Source organism: Polypterus senegalus, chromosome 4, assembly GCF_016835505.1.
Source record: "Polypterus senegalus isolate Bchr_013 chromosome 4, ASM1683550v1, whole genome shotgun sequence".
NCBI lineage: Eukaryota > Metazoa > Chordata > Cladistia > Polypteriformes > Polypteridae > Polypterus > Polypterus senegalus.
In genome coordinates this window covers 239,685,101-239,706,097 of record NC_053157.1, presented here as the reverse complement: position 1 = coordinate 239,706,097, position 20,997 = coordinate 239,685,101, and the positions used below count along the sequence as shown (strand labels likewise).

The 20,997-nt window shown below is 44.8% G+C and overlaps 1 long non-coding RNA gene across 1 annotated transcript; it reads left to right on the top strand.

The window, feature by feature from the left end:
• Positions 1 to 12,378: 12,378 nt before the first annotated feature.
• Positions 12,379 to 19,831, top strand: LOC120528316. Its single transcript, XR_005633483.1, has 2 exons — positions 12,379 to 17,446; positions 19,544 to 19,831. It is a non-coding gene; the product is annotated as an uncharacterized LOC120528316 (long non-coding RNA).
• The last annotated feature ends 1,166 nt before the right edge of the window (positions 19,832 to 20,997 follow it).

Here is a 20,997-nt window from a genome sequence, read left to right as displayed (position 1 = left end):
CCCCAGGGTGCTAGGTGACAGCCTCCCTGGGTAGCAGCAGTGCCTCGGACTCCCACAGGGCTCCATGGGAATTGGAGTGTGATACAGTCCTGTTGGCCGCCGCCAGGGGGTGCTGCAGCTGCTGCTGACCCTTATGGGCTGCTCTTACACGACATCCGGAAGTGTTGCCAGAATTGGAACAACGAGCTCCTGGAGCAATACCGGGTGCCTTATACAATGGAGCCAGCAGATAGAGTAGGGTGGGAGTAGATGAAGCTTGTCTAGAGGAGTGAAGGAGGGGAGAGAAAGAAGAGAGTAGTATGGTATTGTGCAGTGACTGTGTTGTGCTTGTGGGAAATGGGGGAAGGCATTTCCCACGAGGAAAAAAAACAGAAAAAAAAGTGTGTCTTGAACTTGTGTCCCATGCCTGTCTGTGCCGGGTTTGAGCAGCGGTGCACTCCCGGTGTATAAATATATGTTTGTCTATGTATATATGTGTGTATATGTATGTATATATATGTATATGTATATGTATGTATATATATATGTGTATATATATGTGTGTATATGTATGTATATATGTATATATGTATATATGTATGTGTATATGTATGTATATATGTATGTATGTGTATATATGTATATATGTATATATATATATATATAAGCTCAGGAATAAAAACTACTTTATGATCGTGATTCATTTTCTCCCTTTGTGGATCTCCAACTGCTAATATGCAAATCGTATCACAGACCTTCTCTTCCATATATATATATATATATATATATATATATATATATATATATATATATATATATATATATATATATATATATATATATATATATATATATATATATATCCCTTGATAAGGGTCTCTCTGTCCCTTGAACCCCTGTCCAGACACCAGGTAACAGTCCAAATGTTGACTATTTTTCTTCCACAGTGCACAAAGCACACTCTCCACCACAATACTCATATAAATCAACAATTCTCAAATAAACCAATCCTCCAGCTCCCAGACGCGTTGCCACCCATCCACCCAGCTCAGCTCGCCGTCTGGGAGCTCCCACAGTCCTTTTATATCTCCTGACCCAGAAGTGTTTCTGCCCAACAGTCCACAAGTCCTTATTCCTTCCGGGTCAGGGTAAGTAGTCCTTTTCTTCAACCCGGAAGTCCGTCGCTCTTTCTATGACGAACCTCCGGGTCACAGGGCACTGAAGAAGCCCTCGGTCCTCCCTGCAGCTCCCTCCTGTGGCCCCACGGCATCCAGCAGGGCTTTGCATAAAACTCCATTGTCCATGATGCCCTGCTGGTCTTCTGGGGACCTCCACGCTGCAAGGAGGGCTCCACCTGGCTGCTTGGGGTATTGGCGGGATAAATAGCCAGCCATCCTTCACTATATATATATATATATATATATATATATATATATACAGTGTGTTCAATCTACTTTCTCGTAGGGACAGTATTAAAATTGTCCAAAAATTTGACTTCACAATTTTGATGAATCTCAACATTTTAGAATCCCCAAGTCCGATTTACTTTCTCGTTGGGACAGTATTGGAATCGTCCAAAAGTTCGATTTCGAGATTATGACGAATCTTGATGTTTTTAGACAATCCCTGAGTACAATTTATACATAGGAAAAGTATTATAATCATTACAAAAAAATTGATTTTGAGATTTTGACTAATCTCAACCTTTTAGACCCTCCTGAGTCTGAGCTACTTTCTCGTAGGGAATCATCCAAAAATTAGATTTTGATGAATCTCAACGTTTTAGAGGAGGCCGATTTACTTTCTCATTGGGGCAGTATTGGAATCGTCCAAAAATTTGATTTCACAATTTTGACAAATCTCGTTGTTTTAGAAACCCCCCAACCGAGTCTGAAATACTTTTTCTTGTAGGGATGATATTGGAATTGTCCAAAAATTTGATTTTATGATTTTGATGAATCTCTAAATTTTAGACCTCCTCGAGTCCAAAAACTCAATTTTTGGAATTCTGTCTGCCTATGTGTGTGTAAACACGATAACTTCAGTACACTGATCAACCAAATTTTGCATACAAGTATTGGGTACAAAACGTAGATTCCTATCAACTTTGGGGCTCTTTCCACTAACTGGAACTGTCACTTTACCTTTTATTCATGCAGCTGCAGAGTCTGATTTATTCGTCTTGACTTTTATAATTGTTCAGTAGATTACTGATTTGATTTGTTGTTGTACATAATATAAAAATATAATCCTTGTCTTGCGGTTTAGTCCTCCATTTATCCATTCCCATATCTGAGTTTATGACAAAGGCGAGGGGAGACCACTCCTGATTTTGTGTTAACGGGATGTCACGGCTCACAAAAGCAGCTTCATTCTCTCTCTGTGCCGTTATTGCACTTTGAATGTTGTCAGTTGCCCCAATTAGCAAAACGGGACGCTGCTGCAAGTCGTCTCTTTGCCATGTTGCCCTGCATGCCCAACACCATACAGAAACTGAATGTCATCATGCGGTTTTATGGCTTTCAGCACGGCAGTGTTATAATACATTTTTCTTTAATATTTCTGTCACTGTATCTGGACAACACTGTTAAAGGATCCATTTGAAGCTGTCGGACCTCTGTCCCAAAAAATCCTATCAGCGTGGTGACAAAAAATGGCAGACTGCGTAGATCCAGACTCCCACACCTGGATAGAGTCTCTCATAGGCTTCCCGTCTGTAACTGCGTAAAATCGTAAGTAAAGTAAGCTATAGTATATTTCTCTCGTGTTTTTTTACCGCCGTAATCACGATGGGAGGGATATCACCTTTTCTGTCATATTTCTATATTTTTCGGTCACTTAACATGCTGCAGTTTCAAAAGAACACATTTCCGGAGAGCTAATGCCTCCTAAGGAAACAGGCAGGCGTGGTGGAGTTGAGATATTCCCGACTCGCCACTTGGTTCCTTCTGCTAGGTGCCTGCTGCCATTGTTGAAAGCTGCGTATGAACAACTAGAGCCTAACTTCAGGCAGTCTGCCGAGCTCGGTTAATCCCATAGTTCAAAGAGAATGGCTCCTGGATGCCTGAGTCGGCTCACAAGCCAGTCATCGTGGGCAAAAGAAGACTGCTGGTCCTTTAAATCTTGTTCCCTCGTATCTGTGTATTTTCCTGGCCTTCCTGCAGTGCCAACCAAGTCATATATTGTTTCGAATGTAAGTGCTATATGGGGCCACAAAGCGCAGACGCAGCATCGCCAAACACAATTCCAGGTTCAGATAAAAGATTTTTATTCGTCACCAACACTTTTCTGCCTGCTGATTCTCACTCCCTAAAGCAGACCTGGTAACTGCTTCTGGAGGTCACGTCCAGGTTAATCTGGAACACTTCCGGGTGGTGTTGAAACCCGGTAGGGCCCCCCGAAGACCCCAACTGGGCTGCATTTCCAGACTCCGGTTCTCATGCCTACCCTTTAGGTGTCGTATTTGGATTGAGGACCACTGCCAGCTGTTGTGTGTGTGTGTGTGTGTGTGTGTGTGTGGGGTTATGAACTGCTGCCTGGCATGCATGTTCACCCAGTCCAGTCGATTTATGAGCTCCTGGCCAGGCAAGACTTCATCCTCCTTCTCTACCAAGATGCCGTTCCTTCCTCCATGGCACCTACACAAACCGTTAGGCAATGAGTAGGCTGTTGGGCAGGAGAGTCGGAGCTTTCTGCGTGCAGGGAGTGAATCTCACTGCTGCGATTACCTCAAACGAGGGGTTGCTTTGGCTCCTAATAACGAGAAGTGCCATCAGTTGGCCGATATAAACCGACAAAAGCCCAGTAAGTTCTTCAATGCAGGTACGCAGAGTTTGCCCTCTTAAAAATGAACTGCAGTAAAGTTCATACCTTACATTCGTTAGTTTGGAGCTTTAGTGTGGTAGTCGAGTTAACACACACTGATGGGAATTATTATACGCATTGTCACACACGTGGTGGACAGTTTGCAGGCTCAAATGGTGCTGTTCGTCAGCCCGACCTGGAGTTGGCGCTCTCACCTGATCCTCTCTCTCTCTCCGCTTGTTCCTCTGCAGTTCAGCCGAAGGTCCTGCCTCTCTCAGTGACATCACCACCGAACCGCCCACTCTTGACATTACGTCCGGCCAACCCTGATGATGACATCACTTTTGTCACCCAGGATTCACCTTCCTGTTCCTACCACCCTGACTCCACCTTCTTCTCCTCCTCCTCCTATCCACCATATTTATAGAGCAGACTCACCCTGTTAGTTCAGTTCTGCTGTGAACTGCGATCTTCTTTTTCTTTTGCTGATTCTTTTCCGTCTACGGGGTGGCCATCCCACAAACCTTTTTTTCTTCTCTACTGCCTTATTTTATTGTTTTTTACCACAGCGTGTATCATCATTTAGTTGGTTTGGCTGCATTTCCCTACCTGATCCAGCCTGTCATCATTTCCCAGTTTCTCCAAAACGTTGCGTACGCGCGGGTCAGAAGTTGCCGTAAATATTCGCGCGTTCTACCTGCAGGTTTTCTTTCATAGATTGCGACTTTTGCATGGAAAGTTACGTAAGCCCATTCTGGTCCTGTTTGTGTGTGTGTGTAAGCAAGTTTTTAGAAATCGGACCCTGGCCATTGATCTTCAGTGTGAGGCAGTGTCACCAACAACTGCACTTCTGTCCATTGTTTAAAATTTCTTTATTAATAAATTGTATTTCAAAACGTTTAACTCAACCATTTTTTTGGTATTTCAGATTTCCAGGAGAATGGCGGCTTCTCCACGTCTTCGTTTGCTCCGGCCTTCCTTCAGCGCAATGAGAAGACGGTGAAGTCAGCGAGAAGATTAGAAACTTTCACCCCGGCGTCTTTCCAGTGCCGTTCCCTTCCCGCTGTCGTTCCTGATCAACAGCAAGAGCACAAGTATGTCCGAGTTCAAGCCGGAGAGAAACCTTCCTGTTGTTCAGAATGTGGCAAACCTCTTCATACTCGTGTAAGCATTCTTGGGGGAGAGAAGCCACACGGCTGTTCTGAATGTGGCAAACGATTCTCTCAAGTCAGCCCACATCAGGGCCACACGAGCATCCACCCTGGAGCAAAATGTGGCAAACGCTTCCTCGACGGCGGCTCTCTTCAGCTCCTCGCGCAAAGTCACGCTGGTGAGAAGCCCTATTGTGGTACAAAAGGCGGGAAACCCATCTCAGAAGTTGATGCTGCCGCTTTTTGTGATGATGAGGATGATGATGACGACAATGACTATTTTGATGATGAAGTGGAGGACAAAACGTGGGCACCGGGGGGAGATGACCTAGACACTTCAGAGGATGAGACGGTGGCGGCGCAGCAACATGTAGCCAAAAAATCAAAAGTATCCCAACTGAGGACCCCTTTGGAATTGCCCAGACTTCACGCTGGTGCGTCCCACCCTCAGAATGTTGCCAGTAGGGCATCCCAAACGGTTCGTGCTGGCCGGCGGGCTTCTCCGGTGTGGGCCTTTTTTTATGTCTCTGCAAGTGATGACTCGGTGGCCATTTGCAACCTGTGCACCAAGCGAATCAGACGCGGCTGCCAAGGCTCACACCTGGGCACTACTGCTCTGATATTACATATGAAGCGACACCACAGTCTACGGTGGCAACAATACTTGGCCCGAAGAAGCCAAAGCCCGTCCAGTAGTCTTGTTCCTCATGCTGGTCACTCCCCCTCCTCCTCTTCTTCATCTTCTCCTGCTCTGGCAGTTGTGCTGCTGCTGAGGGTGATGATGCTGCTGGTGCCCATAGGACAGATGACACCAGCCTGTCCTCCACCGGTGCCCGAAGCTGGAAGAGGAAGCATGAAAGCCTCTCCTCTGCCACAGTTGCTGCATCTCGCCAAGAAAGTCTTCCAAGCTCTCCCTTGTGGACCCCAGCACCCACTATGTCTTCCCCTCAGAAGCTCCCATTTGGCGAGTGTACTGACAGAAGAAAAAAGTTTGGACCCAATCACCCTCATGCCCGTAAGCTGAATGCCCACTTAGCCAAGCTGCTGGCATCGCAGCTTCTCCCCTATCGGCTGGTGGACTCCTCCGCCTTCATTGAGCTCATGGATTGTGCGATCCCCCAGTGGGAAGTCCCCAGCCGGCACTACTTTGCCAAGAAGGCTGTCCCAGCCCTGTATGCCCACGTGGAGAGCAATGTGTCTCTGTCCATGGACTATGCCGTTTGCCGCCGGGTGCACACCACCACCAGCTGTGCTCAGCAGCGCTACGTTTCTTTTACAGCCCACTGGGTGAATTTATTGAGTGCCGGTGAGGATGCCCCTAGAGGGACACCTTTAGAACTAGTGGTGCCACCCCTTGGTTGCAGAAGGAGATCAATCCCTCCTTCCTCCTCCTCCTCGTCCATGCCAAAGCGCCCAGGTGCCTATGGCACGTGTTCCGTGAAGCGCTGCCATGCCGTGTTCCAGTTCATTCGTTTGGGTGAAAAGAGCCACACTGCTCAGAAACTCCGCCGCTACTTCCAAGCCCAGATCCAGCAGTGGATTGCCCCCCGCCAGCTCCGAGTTGGCCACGTGGTCAGTGACAACGGCCCCAACCTGGTCGCCGCCTTGCGCTTGGGCAGCATGACTCACATGCCGTGCTTCACCCACGTCCTCGGTCTCGTGGTGCAGAAATTTCTGAGGGCGTACCCCGGACTGAGTGACCTGTTGGCATTGGCCAGGACCATTTGCACCCACTTCCGCAGGTCCTCCAGAGCCACCAGAGCTCTGGCCAATTTGCAGAGGCGCCATGCGCTGCCCCGGCACAGGCTGACGTGTGACCAGCCCACCCACTGGCATTCCACATTACACATGCTTGAACGTCTCTATGAACAGCGGAGGGCGGTCAGCGACTACCTGCTGGACAACAGTGGCCGGTCTGGCGTGGGGGGCTGCTTCACCCTCAGACAGTGGCTGCTGATGAAGGAGGTGGGCAGCGTACTGACTCCGTTCGAGCAGGCCACCCAATTTGTGAGCAGGCCCAAGGCTGGCATCAATGATGTGATCCCCCTGATTTACTTACTAGAGGCGACGCTCACTGGCCTGGTCGAGGAAGAGGAGGAGGAGAACATAGAGGAGGTGGCCGAAGCTGACCACCACGTGGAGCAGGAGCCGCTGGGGAATTCCCGTCATCTTCATACTGGTTACATATTAAAGGATGAAGAGGAGAACCCAGTGGACGCATGCCGACTTGGCAGTGAGCTTCGGCCTCCATCTGTCACGCACAGGTGGCAGCAGGAAGCAAGAGGGGGTCCGGTGAACATGCCCCAAGTACCCTCGTCCAGCATGGCCAGCTGGATGCTGAGGTGCTTGCAAACTGACCCACAGATTGTAAGCATGAAGACGAGACATGACTACTGGGTGGCCACACTTTTGGACCCTCGCTACAAAAGCAGGATGAGGGAGTTCTTGCCACCTTCCCAAAGGGACACTCAAATGAAGCAATATGAAGCGACGCTGTGCCAGCAGCTGGCAGAGACCTTCCCGAAGCCTGAAGAGCAGCTCCCTATTCAGCCCTCCGCACATCATCACCCCGCCACCCCGACCGCCTTCGGCAGCCGCGCCAGCCTCCTGGAAAGGATGGAACATTTCATTCAACCCTCGCGCCACAGTGAGACCCCAGTCCACAGCCACAGGCAGCGTCTGGACAGGATGGTCACCGATTACCTGAGCTGTGTGGGGGCACAAGAAAACCTACGGAGTGATGACCCCATGGACTTTTGGGTTGCCCGACTTGACCAGTGGCCTGAACTGGCACAGTATGCCATAGAAGTCCTCTCCTGTCCTCCTTCAAGTGTCCTTTCCGAGAGAGCAATGGGTAGCATTGTCACCGACCAGCACAGCAAGCCATCCACCGACCACGTTGAGCGCCTGACCTTCATCCAGATGAACCAGAGCTGGATCAATGAACATTTTGAGCCGCCCGCCCCTGATGTGAAGCAGTAGCCAAGTTGCCCGTTTCCAGCACCAGTACCTCAGCTACCTCCTACTAAATCAGAAGGAGAGAGAACCTTTTGGTGCCACCTCAACTACAGTCCCTTCTGAAAGTTTTGGAAAAAGGCAGGGATAATTCAGTTGTTCTGCTCTACCGTGAGGACATTTGGATTTGAGGTCAAAGGGCGAGTATGAATTTTCGCTGGTATCGATATCTCAGTGTCTTCGGCAGTGTAGAAGATGGCACGTTTCTCAGTGACACTTCACATTGGGTTGCAGTTGATCCCTTGCTTGAAATTACTGCCTCAAGCCTGCAGCTCTTCCACGTCACTAAATGGTTGGTTTCTTCTTTTGCTCTGCTTTTCCAGACTGTTCCTTCGGCCTCTTTCAGTTCTTGTTGGTTTCCCCTTTGGTCTCTTCTTCATGCGGTTCCCCAGCTTCACCAGATGGGGCGCTTTCTTCCATTGCTCTCCTCTCCTTTGTTCTTCTTGTCCCTTTTTCTGTTGTTGTTGTTGTTGTGTGTTTTACCCTTCAGTCCCCTCTTCATGAGGTTCCTCGACATCACCAAATGATGGGTTAGGGGAAGCTAAAATGAACTGTAGAAGTGAATGTTAGGCTCTTGCACTCATTCTGTAGGATCTGATTGTAAACGATGCAAACGTGTACCCAAAAATGAATTACAATCCGTCCAGTGCCAGCATTAAGCCCAATCAAAAGATCTACGAAACGCTAAAGAAGTGGGTGGTTATTCAACTTATTGAGTTGATCCAACATTCAAATGAAACAGTCGATACATAAACGTAAAAAGACACTGCTGTGAAAAAGTATGTGCCCCCTTCCTGATTTCCACTCTTTTTGCCCATTTGAGACACTTTCTTTTTTTCTGATCTCCCAAGCCAAACTCCCAACGCAGGAGACGAGCTGATTAAATACTAAATATGCAGTGTTTAAAATGAACATTTGGTTTATTGAAGGGGGAATATAAAAAAAAATCCATCAGCGCCTCTACCACCTGTGTCAAAAGTGAACATGGTGAGACCAAAATGTACGCAAGGACCCAGCAATGTGCACTTATAATCACGAGTCTGAACCGAGTTGGAATTTTAAACGGTGGAGAAGAAGGAGGGGAAATCTGAGAAAAATGGGTCTTTGTGCCAAATGTTATGGAGGGAACTTGTATGTATGGCTATCTATTTTAAAAAAAAATAGATATACTGTATATGATATAACAGGACTAGCCATGTGCGCCCAACTACGTTGCGCGTGTTAAAGTTGTCTGTGAAGGGCTCCCTGATGCGGCTGCCAGTCGTGAACTGGGCCCTTCGTCGCACAGAATTATGATTTTTATAAGGGAAACAAAATTACAAAAGAAAACCCTTGGACATTGATTCGATAGGAACGGCCTACTTGGAATCACTGTCCGAATCGTAATTATGTGGAGGTGTAGGAGCATTTCTGCTTCTGTCCGTTCACAGTCCGTCTCGTTTTCACGACACTGTCGTTTCCTCTCCCTAACTTCTCAACCTTTCTCCAATCTCGCAGGTTGCTTTGTGGCAATCCAAAGAGTAAGGCAACATACACGGAGCAATGGTTATAAAAGGGGGACACATAGGTATCCAGGCTCTGTAAAGCATAAATAGGGATCACTTACTGACATGTGAGCAAGCCACGGTACAACTGTTAGACGCGCTGCACTCGCCGGCTACAACGTAACAATCATAATTTCCGGAACGTGCTGTTACGTTGTCATTCATTTTTCCCACTGTCTTTCTTTCATTTATATGTTACGTAGGCACGTACCTTGTATCTTCGGCAATCTCATTCTCTAACCAGGCCTCAGGGGCTAACCAGCGTAACACTGTCCACCACCCCTTACGTTATTCCGGCACATTGTTGACATCCGTGAGTAACAACAACATACTAAACTGGACGGTGGTCTACGCATGCGTGGAATTTTGGACAAAGATCAAGATCTAAATGAAGATCTCTTTAGTTAATTTAAAGCACAACAATTTGTTTAGTTTGAATGTCTGTGTTTTGAGGTGTGACTGGCGTACTACAGTCTTCAGTAGTATAAGCCTGGAGGAGATTCTTAACACTAGAATTACCAGAGCCTACGAAAAAACTCGTAATTCCGTCCCACCTTAAATCGCTTCTTAAAATCGTTCACAGCTCTCCACCAGCGTCTTTTGTCATCTAAATGTGCTGACTAAAATCAGGCTGCAAGCAGCCGGCTATTCCATCCCCCCACCGACTTAGAACGTGCACAAACTTCTCCCAGCTCATGCCTTGATTGATTATCTGGGAGTGAAGTGGAGTTTTAGAGTGGAAATAATAGATCATTATTTGGAACACACGCATTTCACGTGTGTTCTGTTTCTACAGTAATCCGTGTAAACACATTTTTAAAACAGAAACGTTTTTCATATTGTAGTAGTAAATGACAAAATCGGGTTTGAATACACGCTGACACTGTTACAGAAGGAGTCAGCTTATTCAGTGTAGCAGGATCAACGCACAGTACATGCAATATGATTTGAAAATGAACAGCGTCAGATCGGGCGCATATTCAAACCCGATCTGACGCTGTTCGTTTTCAAATCATATTGCATTAGTGCGATGATGTTTTTACATATATTGTCTCTTTCATTCATCTTGCGGTTTGTAATCAGTGACCGTGTGTTTTTTCCCCGATCTTGCCAGTTCGCACATGTTGCTGTATGGTGCTGTTTCTTTTGTACTCCAGGACATGCAGAGGACAGAATAGTACAGAGCAGTAAGTTCAGCGCTATATGCAATCAGACAGACAAACAGGCAGAGAAGGCACTAGATATATAAATAAACAGGGAAGGCACTGTATAATAGATATATAAAAAACAGCTAAGGGGATAGATATATAGATAGGTAGGAAGGAAAGGCACTATATGATAGGCAGACAGGGAAGCTCCTATATAATAATACAATTACTGTTATTACTATGTAGATAGACAGGGAGTTCAGCGTCGCAGCGTGTATTCAAACCCGATCTGACGCTGTTCGTTTTCAAATAATATTGCATGTACTTAACTATTTTAGAATAAAACATACATTTGATTTCAGTCTTTTTTTTTATTCAGTTCCATTCTCTCAGTCGCGTTCACGATTCCCCAAAAAAATCTGACAATGCTGTTTTCACATAAAGATGCGCTATAACTCAAATGTGATTTATTTGGAGACGTGCTATACTCTAATGTTATTTATATAGGGAAGAAAGTACAATGTCAGGTGCTCATTCAGTGTAATAGGAACCAGATGTGTACACTGCAACAAGTACACATGTCGTGAATGTAGGAAGGGTGTGTGGAAATTGTTAATATTTGAATGTGATGATTTTATATAGCACGGATCGGAAATCAGCAGTTCTTAGCATTGCACCACGCAAGCTGTCGTATCAACCGCCTACTGTAACTTGCTTTATTTTTTCTTCACTTATAGTCTAGAATAAAAGTGCACTTGTTTTTTATTCTTGTACACCAACATATGTTCCTGTGTTTGAGCGACACGGGCATGCTAAAAAATAGGCGTGTAATGCCACGAAAAGTGCACGCAGGCACTTCAGTTCGCAAGCATTGGTACGAGAATGCAGTCACAAATGCGCTGCAGAGCTACAGCGCATCTTTATGTGAAAACAGCATTCTCAGATGGGGGTAGGAAGGATCCTGAACACGACTGAGACTGAGAATGAAAAGTGAATAAAAAAAAAACTAACCTTTACAAGTATCATAAATTACTGGCTGTTACACACTGAAATCAAATGCATGTTTTTATTCTAAAATAGTAAGAATAAGAGCAGTTTACTTCTCAAAACTGAACCATGTGGGATCGAACTCATGACCTTTTGGATACTAGTCAGCAGCTGATACCATTACGCTACTGTGCCAGCTGTAGTAAGTATGTGTCAATATGGCATGCTAAGGTGGCTTTTTTCTGCAGTTATATTTTTGAATAAAAGCATACTTGTTCTGTTATATTTGTACCTTTTGTGAAAGTGTTTGATATTTGGACTTCAGGCTTCATACATTATATAGTTTATGCTTACATTTTGTCATTTACTACTACAATATGAAAAACGTTTCTGTTTTAAAAATGTGTTTACACGGATTACTGTAGAAACGGAACACACGTGAAATGCGTGTGTTCCAAATAATGATCTATTCTTTCCACTCTAAAACTCCACTTCACTCCCAGATAATCAATCAAGGCATGAGCTGGGAGAAGTTTGTGCACGTTCTAAGTCGGTGGGGGGATGGAATAGCCGGCTGCTTGCAGCCTGATTTTTATCAGCACATTTAGATGACAAAAGACGCTGGTGGAGAGGTGTGAACGATTTTAAGAAGCGATTTAAGGTGGGACGGAATTACGAGTTTTTTCGTAGGCTCTGGTAATTCTAGTGTTAATGCAATGCCTATGTTTTAGCTGTCTCTCTACTGCCATCTAGTGCTTCTTCTTCTAATTCATTCACAGACAAAGATCAAGATCCAAATGAAGATTATATATAGAGATTAAAATGAAGATGGTTCTGAATATCCACATTAAAAACTTGTAAGTTTTGTGACGGGTGAGTAATATGATGATGTGCTTCAAGTCAGCGTGTCCCCCTGGCGTTCCTTGAAAATCAGGCATGGCATATATAGTGAGTTAACACTGGTATTCTGTACTATCGGTCTGTGAATACCTGGCTGGGAATTTTCATCGGTCCACTTTGCCCTACAGTTACCAGCTGAGCCGCTCATAACCCCACGTGGGAACCCACTCTTTGATATAATTGTAGCCAATCGAGTCAATTGAAACCCCATGAGGGGCCTCCCTCCTCAATTTTAATGTTAAGTTAGTGGAGTCACTTGAACTTATTAAGGACCCTCTCCTTAATTTTAATGTTATCCAATTGAGTTGCTCGAAACTCCTTAGAGAACCCATTCTTTGATCTAATGTTAACCAATTGAGTCACTCGAAATCCCTTGGGGGACCTCACTCCTCAATTTTAATGTTAAATAATCAAGCTGCTTGAAACTCCTTGAAGAACTCTCTCCTTAATTTTAATTTGACCCAATTGAGTTGCTTGAAACTCCTGGGGGTACCCATTCTTTGATTCAATGTTAACTAAATGAGTCACTCTAAATCCCTTGGGGCACCGCAATCCTCAATTTTAATGTTAACCTAATGAAGTCACTTGAAACTCCTGAGGGACCCTGGTGTTCAATCTGTTGTGACTCAATCGAGTTGCTCGAAACTCCTGGGGGAACACGTTCTTTGAATCTAGTGTTAGCAAGTCGGAAATGCTTGAAACCCCTTAGGGTACCTGTTCTTTGATCTAATGTTAACTAATCGAGTCACTCGAAATTCCTTGGGGGACCTCACTCCTCAATTCTAAATTTAAATTAGCTGCTCAAAACTCCTTGAGGAACTCTCTCCTTAATTTTAATGTGGCCCAATTGAGTTGCTCGAAACTCCTCGGGGGAACACATTCTTTGATCTAATATGAACCAATTGAGTCACTCAAATTTCTTGGGGGACCTCACTCCTGAATGTTAACTAATGAAGTCACTTGAAACTCTTTAGGGACCCTGCTTTTCAATCTGATTTGACCCAATCAAGCCACTCGAAACTCCTTCAGGAACTCTCTCCTTAATTTTAATTTGACCCAATCGAGTTGCTCGAAACTCCTTAGAGAACCCGTTCTTTGATCCAATGTTAACCAACTGAGTCTTTCAGAATCCCATGGGGGACCTCAATCCTCAATTTTAATGTTAACCTAATGAGGTCACTTGAAACTCCTGAGGGACCCTGCTGTTCAATCTGTTGTGAAACAATCGAGTTGCTCGAAACTCCTGGGGGAACCCGTTCTTTGAATCTAGTGTTAGCAAATCGGAACTGCTTGAAACCCCTTAGGGAACCTGTTCTCTTATCTAATGTTAACCAATTGAGTCACTCGAAATTCCTTGGGGGACCTCACTCCTCAATTTTAATTTTAAATAATCAAGCTGCTTGAAACTCCTGAGGGACCCTGCTCTTCAATTTTATTTGACCCAATCAAGCCACTCGAAACTCCTTCAGGAACTCTCTCCTTAATTTTAATGTTACCCAATCGAGTTGCTCGAAACTCCTGGGGGAACCCACGTTCTTTGATCTAGTGTTAGCAAGTCGAAACTGCTCGAGACCCCTTAGAGAACCCATTGTTTGATCCAATGTTAACCAATTTAGTCAGTCGAAATTCCTTGGGGGACCTCACTCCTCAGTTTTAATGTTAGCTAATCAAACTGCTCAAAACTTCTTGAGGAACTCTCTCCTTAATTTTAATGTGACCCAATCAAGTTGCTTGAAACTCCTTAGAGAGCCCGTTCTTTGATCTAATGTTAACCAACTGAATCACTCGAAATTCCTTGGGGGACCTCAATCCTCAGTTTTAATGTTAGCTAATCGAGCTGCTCAAAACTCCTCGGGGGGGGAAACCCTTTCTTCGATCTAATGTTAACCGGTCGAGTCGCGCAAAACTCCTTGGGGATCTCCCACCCCTCTCTGCCACTGACAATTAGGATCCACAAATGGTCTGCAAAGAGATTCTCAAAGTAAAATCTCAAAACCTGAATCAATGTGGAGGTTGGGGTACAGAGTCTTAAGGTAATTACTGGTGGTTCTCAAATTCGGAGAGAACAGCCCTGGCTTTTTCTATTAGAGGTCGGGTGTACGGTTGGAGTGCCACGTGCAGATTCCCAATGGGGAAATTAAACTTGTGAACGTTCACAAATCAACTTAATTGGAGGGGATTCAGAAACGCCTGGACCGGTTAATGATTGTATTTATAGTGTTTCGTCATTTCACCCTCTGAACTCTCTGATTTATTTTTGTACCGGTGGCAGACCTACCGTCTTGGACTGATCGGTAAAAGATGATAAATTTGAAACAGTTGACGAGCTGTCAGGTTGCACAGGGGCTTTCGTATTGCTCAGACGCAAATGCTCTGAAGATATGAGTGTTGGAGTAAAATATGATGCATTTACCTTTTCATCAAGAAGGGGAAATTCTTCTTTTACCGTGTTGTCTTTCATTTTCTTTTTCTCTTCAGTCTCCCCCTCGTGCTCAGTTAGATGATCGACTTGGCCAGTCTAAAACCTCACACTGCTTTCCACCACAGGTTGAGTAGGGCATTGTGCTCGGGATCGTCGTCTTGTTGCTGCATGACGAAGGTCCTCCCGATTCATTTGGTAGGTGTGGACCTCTGAGTGGGTCATTAAAGACGAGTGAGCTTCTTCCACCTACAGTATCTCCGCCACACTTGACAGGTGGGATTGTATGTTTTGGATCACAAGTAGAATCGGTTTTTGCTAGAAGTGAATTTTAGTTCCATCCGTCCATTAAAATAATACATTTTATTTATGTAGCGCCTGTCCTTTGTTCCGGGAACTTGTGTAGTCTTCTCTACAGTGAGAATCTGGAACAAAGCACCATGCCATGTTGTTGAGGACCTTCAAGAAGGATTTGGACGAGATATTGGGACATCTTAGCTATGAGCGAAACCGACGAGGCACAAATTGATGGCAGGGTCTCCTCACGGTGGTCACCGTTCTTCCTTCTCTTAAGTTCCAGTCTGGCTTTCTGATTCTTCTTACCGATGAGTGCTTTTCATCTTGTGGTAGGGCCTCGCTTTGTCTACTCTGAGTCTTCCTGTGTTACCGTCACCCATTTCCTTGTGGAGACTGAAGTCACTGACTGTTGGGCTTTTTCTTCACAGATCTCACAATGTTTCCATCGTCAGCTGTCATTTTCCTTGTCCAACCTGTTTGATGTCTGTTGCTCATTCTTTCTTTTCCAGAACATTCCAGATTGTTACATTGGTTGTGCCTAATGTCTGTGTAGAGTGATGCTCCCTCTTTTGTCAGCTTTACTCTCGCTGACCGCTCTCTGCTCTGTCATGCTGGTTGATTTTTTTTTAGCCGCAAATGCAGTCGTCACAGGTGACATCCAAGACTCACACCAAGAATTCAGTCTTAGGGGTCCTGGGGGAGCCAGTTTTCCTCTCAACCAATACACTGTTTTAAATGCCTCAGGATTCCAAGCTTCATTCCTGATACACTTCCGAATTTTACAATCGGAGGTGGTGGTTTGGGCCGCGTCACCGGTTCTTTAGGTGGTCTTCGATATGTTTGAGCCCTCATTGTCTTTGGTGCCATTCGTTGAACTTTCCAGGAAGACGGGTCACTCTCATCATAAAAGGTGGTACAGCAGCCTAGCGATGTTGATCCTGCAGACGGGGCCGAACTGTTGTAGTCAGCACTTTATGATCAATTCTTCAGTTGGAGGTTGGTTATCGCATTGGGTCCGAATGGTTGCATTGTGGTGGCAATCATGGAGGGACACACCCAGTATTCTCCTCACGCATTGCATCTGGAAGACCTTCAGCTTGTTCACATCAGATTGCAGCAAAGTCCAAATTTCTGCTCCATACAGGAGAATTGGCGTACGATCAGAGTACAGAAGAGACATAGTCTTGTTTTGATGGAAACATTGGACTTCTTCCAAAGGCACCACTCGAGCGATGCGAACGCCACAGCCGCTCATCCAATCCGACTATGATGTCACTTTCTTCTCCTCTATGAGTGATCCTAGATATTGGAATGCTTGAACCTGCTCAATTTGGACTCCATCTAGGTAAACGTGTCGCCTGTGATCCATCTGTGGTCACGATCTTGTGCTCACACCATTTGTTTAAACCATTAACAGTTAACTGTTGATCGGTCACATGGTCCTATTCTAAAACTATCAAAGGTGCCATCTTCTATATCGTTAAGACACATCGAGATACCAACAATACCAGCTGAAATTCTGGACTCTCGTCTTATGCTCTTCTTCTGATCTCAAACCCAAATGTCTTCAGGGTACCACAAGTGACATGAATTAGCCTGGCCACACCACCAGGCTCAGTGACACGAACATCGTGAATAGTGCCAAGGGAGCTAACATCTTGCTTGTCCTTCCACCTGAATGCAGTCACTTTGCCACGTTGCAGCTTCACGGTCAGATTCACCAGGCTTATCACAGCGGTGCCAGATGCATCGGTTTCTGATGACCAACTCACATTATCATCAATCTCTCTTAATTCAAGTAAGGCTTTACTTGCAGTTTGTTCTAAAACTGGCTTTACAACTCCTCGTTTACACACATTGTGTGTTTTTTTAGTTGAAGGCTCCGCCCCACTCATGATTATCGATGAGTGACAACAGACAGATACATATTCCCAACTTTTTTGCAGCATGATATTTTATCCATTAGATGGCAGCAGAATACTGTCCTGTGTGTTGTTCAGGCTTAACACTGTGCAATGGATCACTAATGACTAATCTTCACTCGAGATGCACTCGGGCGTAACCGTTTTCACATAGAACTCCAAGATAAAGAGAAGCTTAGAGCTAACATTAAGTAGGTTAACCTCAGACTAAATGATCCAAACTGAAGAAAAGAAAACCAAAAACTAGGGAAGGAGCTCTGGCTAAAGTAGAACACTGTAGGTCGGTACCTTCTCACAGTCCTCTTTTTTCTTTTGTCCTTATAGTTAGTGATGAGCGAGCACCAAAGTGTTTGGGTGTTCGGTCCGAACACATCGCGATGTTCGTGTGCTCTACCGAGCACCCGAGTATAATGTAAGTCAATGGGAGACAACCAGGCACCCCCTGCTCTGAAGGGAGGGTGCCTGGTCCATTGGGAAAGGTCAGAAAGTGACAGAAACACCACCCAAATGGACCGGGAACAGCATGGGGGCGATGTCTGGATACATCTTGGACTCCAAAGTCGCTGCTGGGAACCAGTTTGTCTGAGTTGTACGCCACTTTTACAGACTGACAAAAACACACCCAAACCCACCAAAAAAAAAATCAGTTTCACAGGAAAAATGACGCTCTAAAGCATTATATGCCAGTGCCTGCAGGTGAGCTGACACTCTAAAACATTGTCGAATTTTCTAGAGGCGCCGTGAAAACTTTTGTAAAATGTTTAAAATTGCTAGTGTTTTTGAACTTTTGGTTGATTAAAAAGATAATGTTTAAAAAAAAAATTAATGTTGGAAAAACAGATAACGGAACACTTACGGAAATAAAGTCTAAGAAACGCGAGAGATTTCAAATGATCGACAATGAAATGCGCGTCCGTCTTTCGAAAATTGATCCTCGCATCAATCTCATATGTGCTGAAAAACAATCTCAACGTTCACATTAATTAAATTTAAGATTTATCCTTTGATTCCTTTATTAATCAAATGTCTTTCAAACATGTAAAATTAACTGTTTTTATTGCTGATTGTCCATAGATTGTGTCGTCACGACTTTATTTATGGACAGTCCCTCAAGTGCGCTGCAACTCGAAAAAGGTTGCCTTTCACTGCCCTAAAACATGATATGAGAGTGCCTGCAGGTGAGCTGACGCTCTAAAACATTATATGCGAGTGCATGCTGTTTAGCACCCGATGACGTGTTCCGGCCAGCCAGTCACTGTAATGCCAGCACCTGACATGGCTACTGGCATTACAGTAAGGGCAGTACTTACCTGCCACTTGATCGGCCGTCTCCAACCCATGAAACGTGCCGGGCGGAGATTCCAGCATGGCGCACAAGCACATGTGGTGCTCGTTCGAGTGGCGCCATGCTCCGAGCACATGTTCGGCCAAGCATGCTCACTCACCACTACTTATAGTTGATTTTGTACAGGCTGTGCCTAAACTACGTACTTTTTTTTCTGGTGGGGTTGGGAGAGTACACTAATCCAGTAGACCCCATCTCTATATTGATGGCTGTAAGTTTATTTAGTTTCACCACTATGAAGAACTTCTGAATTTCCCAATGGGATTAGTAAAGTGTATCTAATCTAATTATCTAAATTAAAGTGGTGAATTGTTCACATATTTATCTACCATGAAAATATTGCTGTATTTTTTTTCCCACCTTTTATTCATTGCACGTGTGATTGCACTTGAGGCGTTTTTGGTTAAGGCTGTAGACTTCAAACTCTGAGGTTGCGAGTTCAAAATCCCACTACTGACACCACGTGGCCAAGTCTCTTCACCTGCCTGTGCTTCCGTTGTCAAAACAGTAGAATTGTAGCCATCCGTACCTCAAGTGCAGCTTCACCAGGCAGATCACAGCGGTGCCAGATGCATCGGTTTCACTATCCGTGTCAACATCTGATGACCGAGTCACATTATCATCAATCTCTCTTAATTCAAGTAAGGCTTTACTTGCAGTTTGTTCTAAAACTGGCTTTACAACTCCTCTTTTACACACATTGTGTTTTTTTAGTTGAAGGCTCCGCCCCACTCATGATTATTGATAAGTGACAACAGATATTACCAACTTTTTTGCAGCATGATATTTTATTCATTAGATGGCAGCAGAATACTGTCCTATGTGGTGTTCAGGCTTAACACTGTTCAATGGATCACTAATGACTAATGCACTCGAGATGCTCTCGGGCGTAACCGTTTTTACATAGAACTCCAAGATAAAGAGAAGCTTAGAGCTAACATTAAGTAGGTTAACCTCTAGACTAAATGATCCAAAATGAACAAAAGAAAAACAAACTAGGGAAGGAGCTCTGGCTAAAGTAGAACACTGTAGGGTCGGTACCTTCTCACAATTCTCTTTTTCTGATTTCCTTCAATTGATTTTGTACAGGCTGGGCCTTAAACAGTTTTTTTATTTATTTATTTTTTTTTTGGTGGGGTTGGGAGAGTACACTAATCCAGTAGACCCCATCTCTGTTTTGATATACATAAGTTTATTTAGTTTCACAACTATGAAGAAATTCTGAATTTTCTCATGGGATTAGTAAAGTTTATCTAATCTAATTATCTAATAATCTAAATTAAAGTGGTGAATTGTTCACCGATTTATCTACCATGAAAATATTGCTGTATTTTTTTTTTTTTTCCACCTTTTATTCATTGCACGTGTGATTGCACTCGAGGCATTTTTGGTTAAAGCTGTAGACTTCAAACTCTGAGGTTGTGAGTTCAAAATCCCACTACTGACACCACGTGGCCAAGTCTCTTCACCTGCCTGTGCTCCAGTTGTCAAAACAATGGAATTGTCGCCATTTGTACCTTGAGTGCTGTACGGCCCTTTGGATAAGAGATGTCAGCCCGATCTAAACATGGGGCCTTGTCCATCCATTTTGTCACTGTAAAAAAAATTGATGTGCGCTGGATGGACAAGTTCTCTGGCGTGTGCTCGTTGTTAGCAAGATGTCTTTTGGATGATTTGTGGAAGGGTGTGGCTGAATGTTGAAAAGAGAGTCGCTGGATGGTTTCTAGCAAGATGGGGCGAGCAGGTTGAGAATTAAGGGGTGTGGCCGGATGTTTATGGCAGAGATGGATGTTGAAGAGGGCGACAATATGTTTTGGAAGGAAGGGGAAGGTTTCGGCTGGGCCTGGATGTTGGGGGTGTTTGGGACAGGGTGGGATGGTACTGCACAGGTGATGAGCTCCAGACATGACGCAAACCTTCAGACAGGAGAATCTTGTTTCTTAACAGTTTAAGTCCTTGAGTTGCCTTTCTTCAAACTCCAAGTGGGCCTACCAGATATCTCTAACTGAGGAGAAGCTTCTGTCTGGCCACTCCATCATAAAGCCCTTCTGGAAGTTTCTTCCATGCCCATTCTCTGAAAGTCAACCAGAGTGACCATTTGGGTTTTTGGTCACCTCTCAGTGGTCACATTTACCCAGTTTAGAAGGGTGGCCAGCGCTGGGGAGACTTGTGGTTGTTCCAAAATTCTACTCTTTAAGAAGTATGGAGGCCACTGTGCTCTTGGGGACCTTCAGTGCTGCAGCTTTCCCCAGATCTGTGCCTCGACACAATTCTGCCTCTAAACTCTTCCACCTCACGGCTTGGTTTTCGCTCAGCTGCAGGACCTTCTATTGCTGCTGGGTTTCCTGTCTTAATCGGTCCAATCAGGTGAATTCATGGCAGGTGGACCCCAAACCAGATGTGAAAACATCTCAGCAATGATCAGTAGGGCGAGAGGCACCCAGGCCAGAGCAAAAGGTCAGAATATGTGTGTCAATGGGATATTT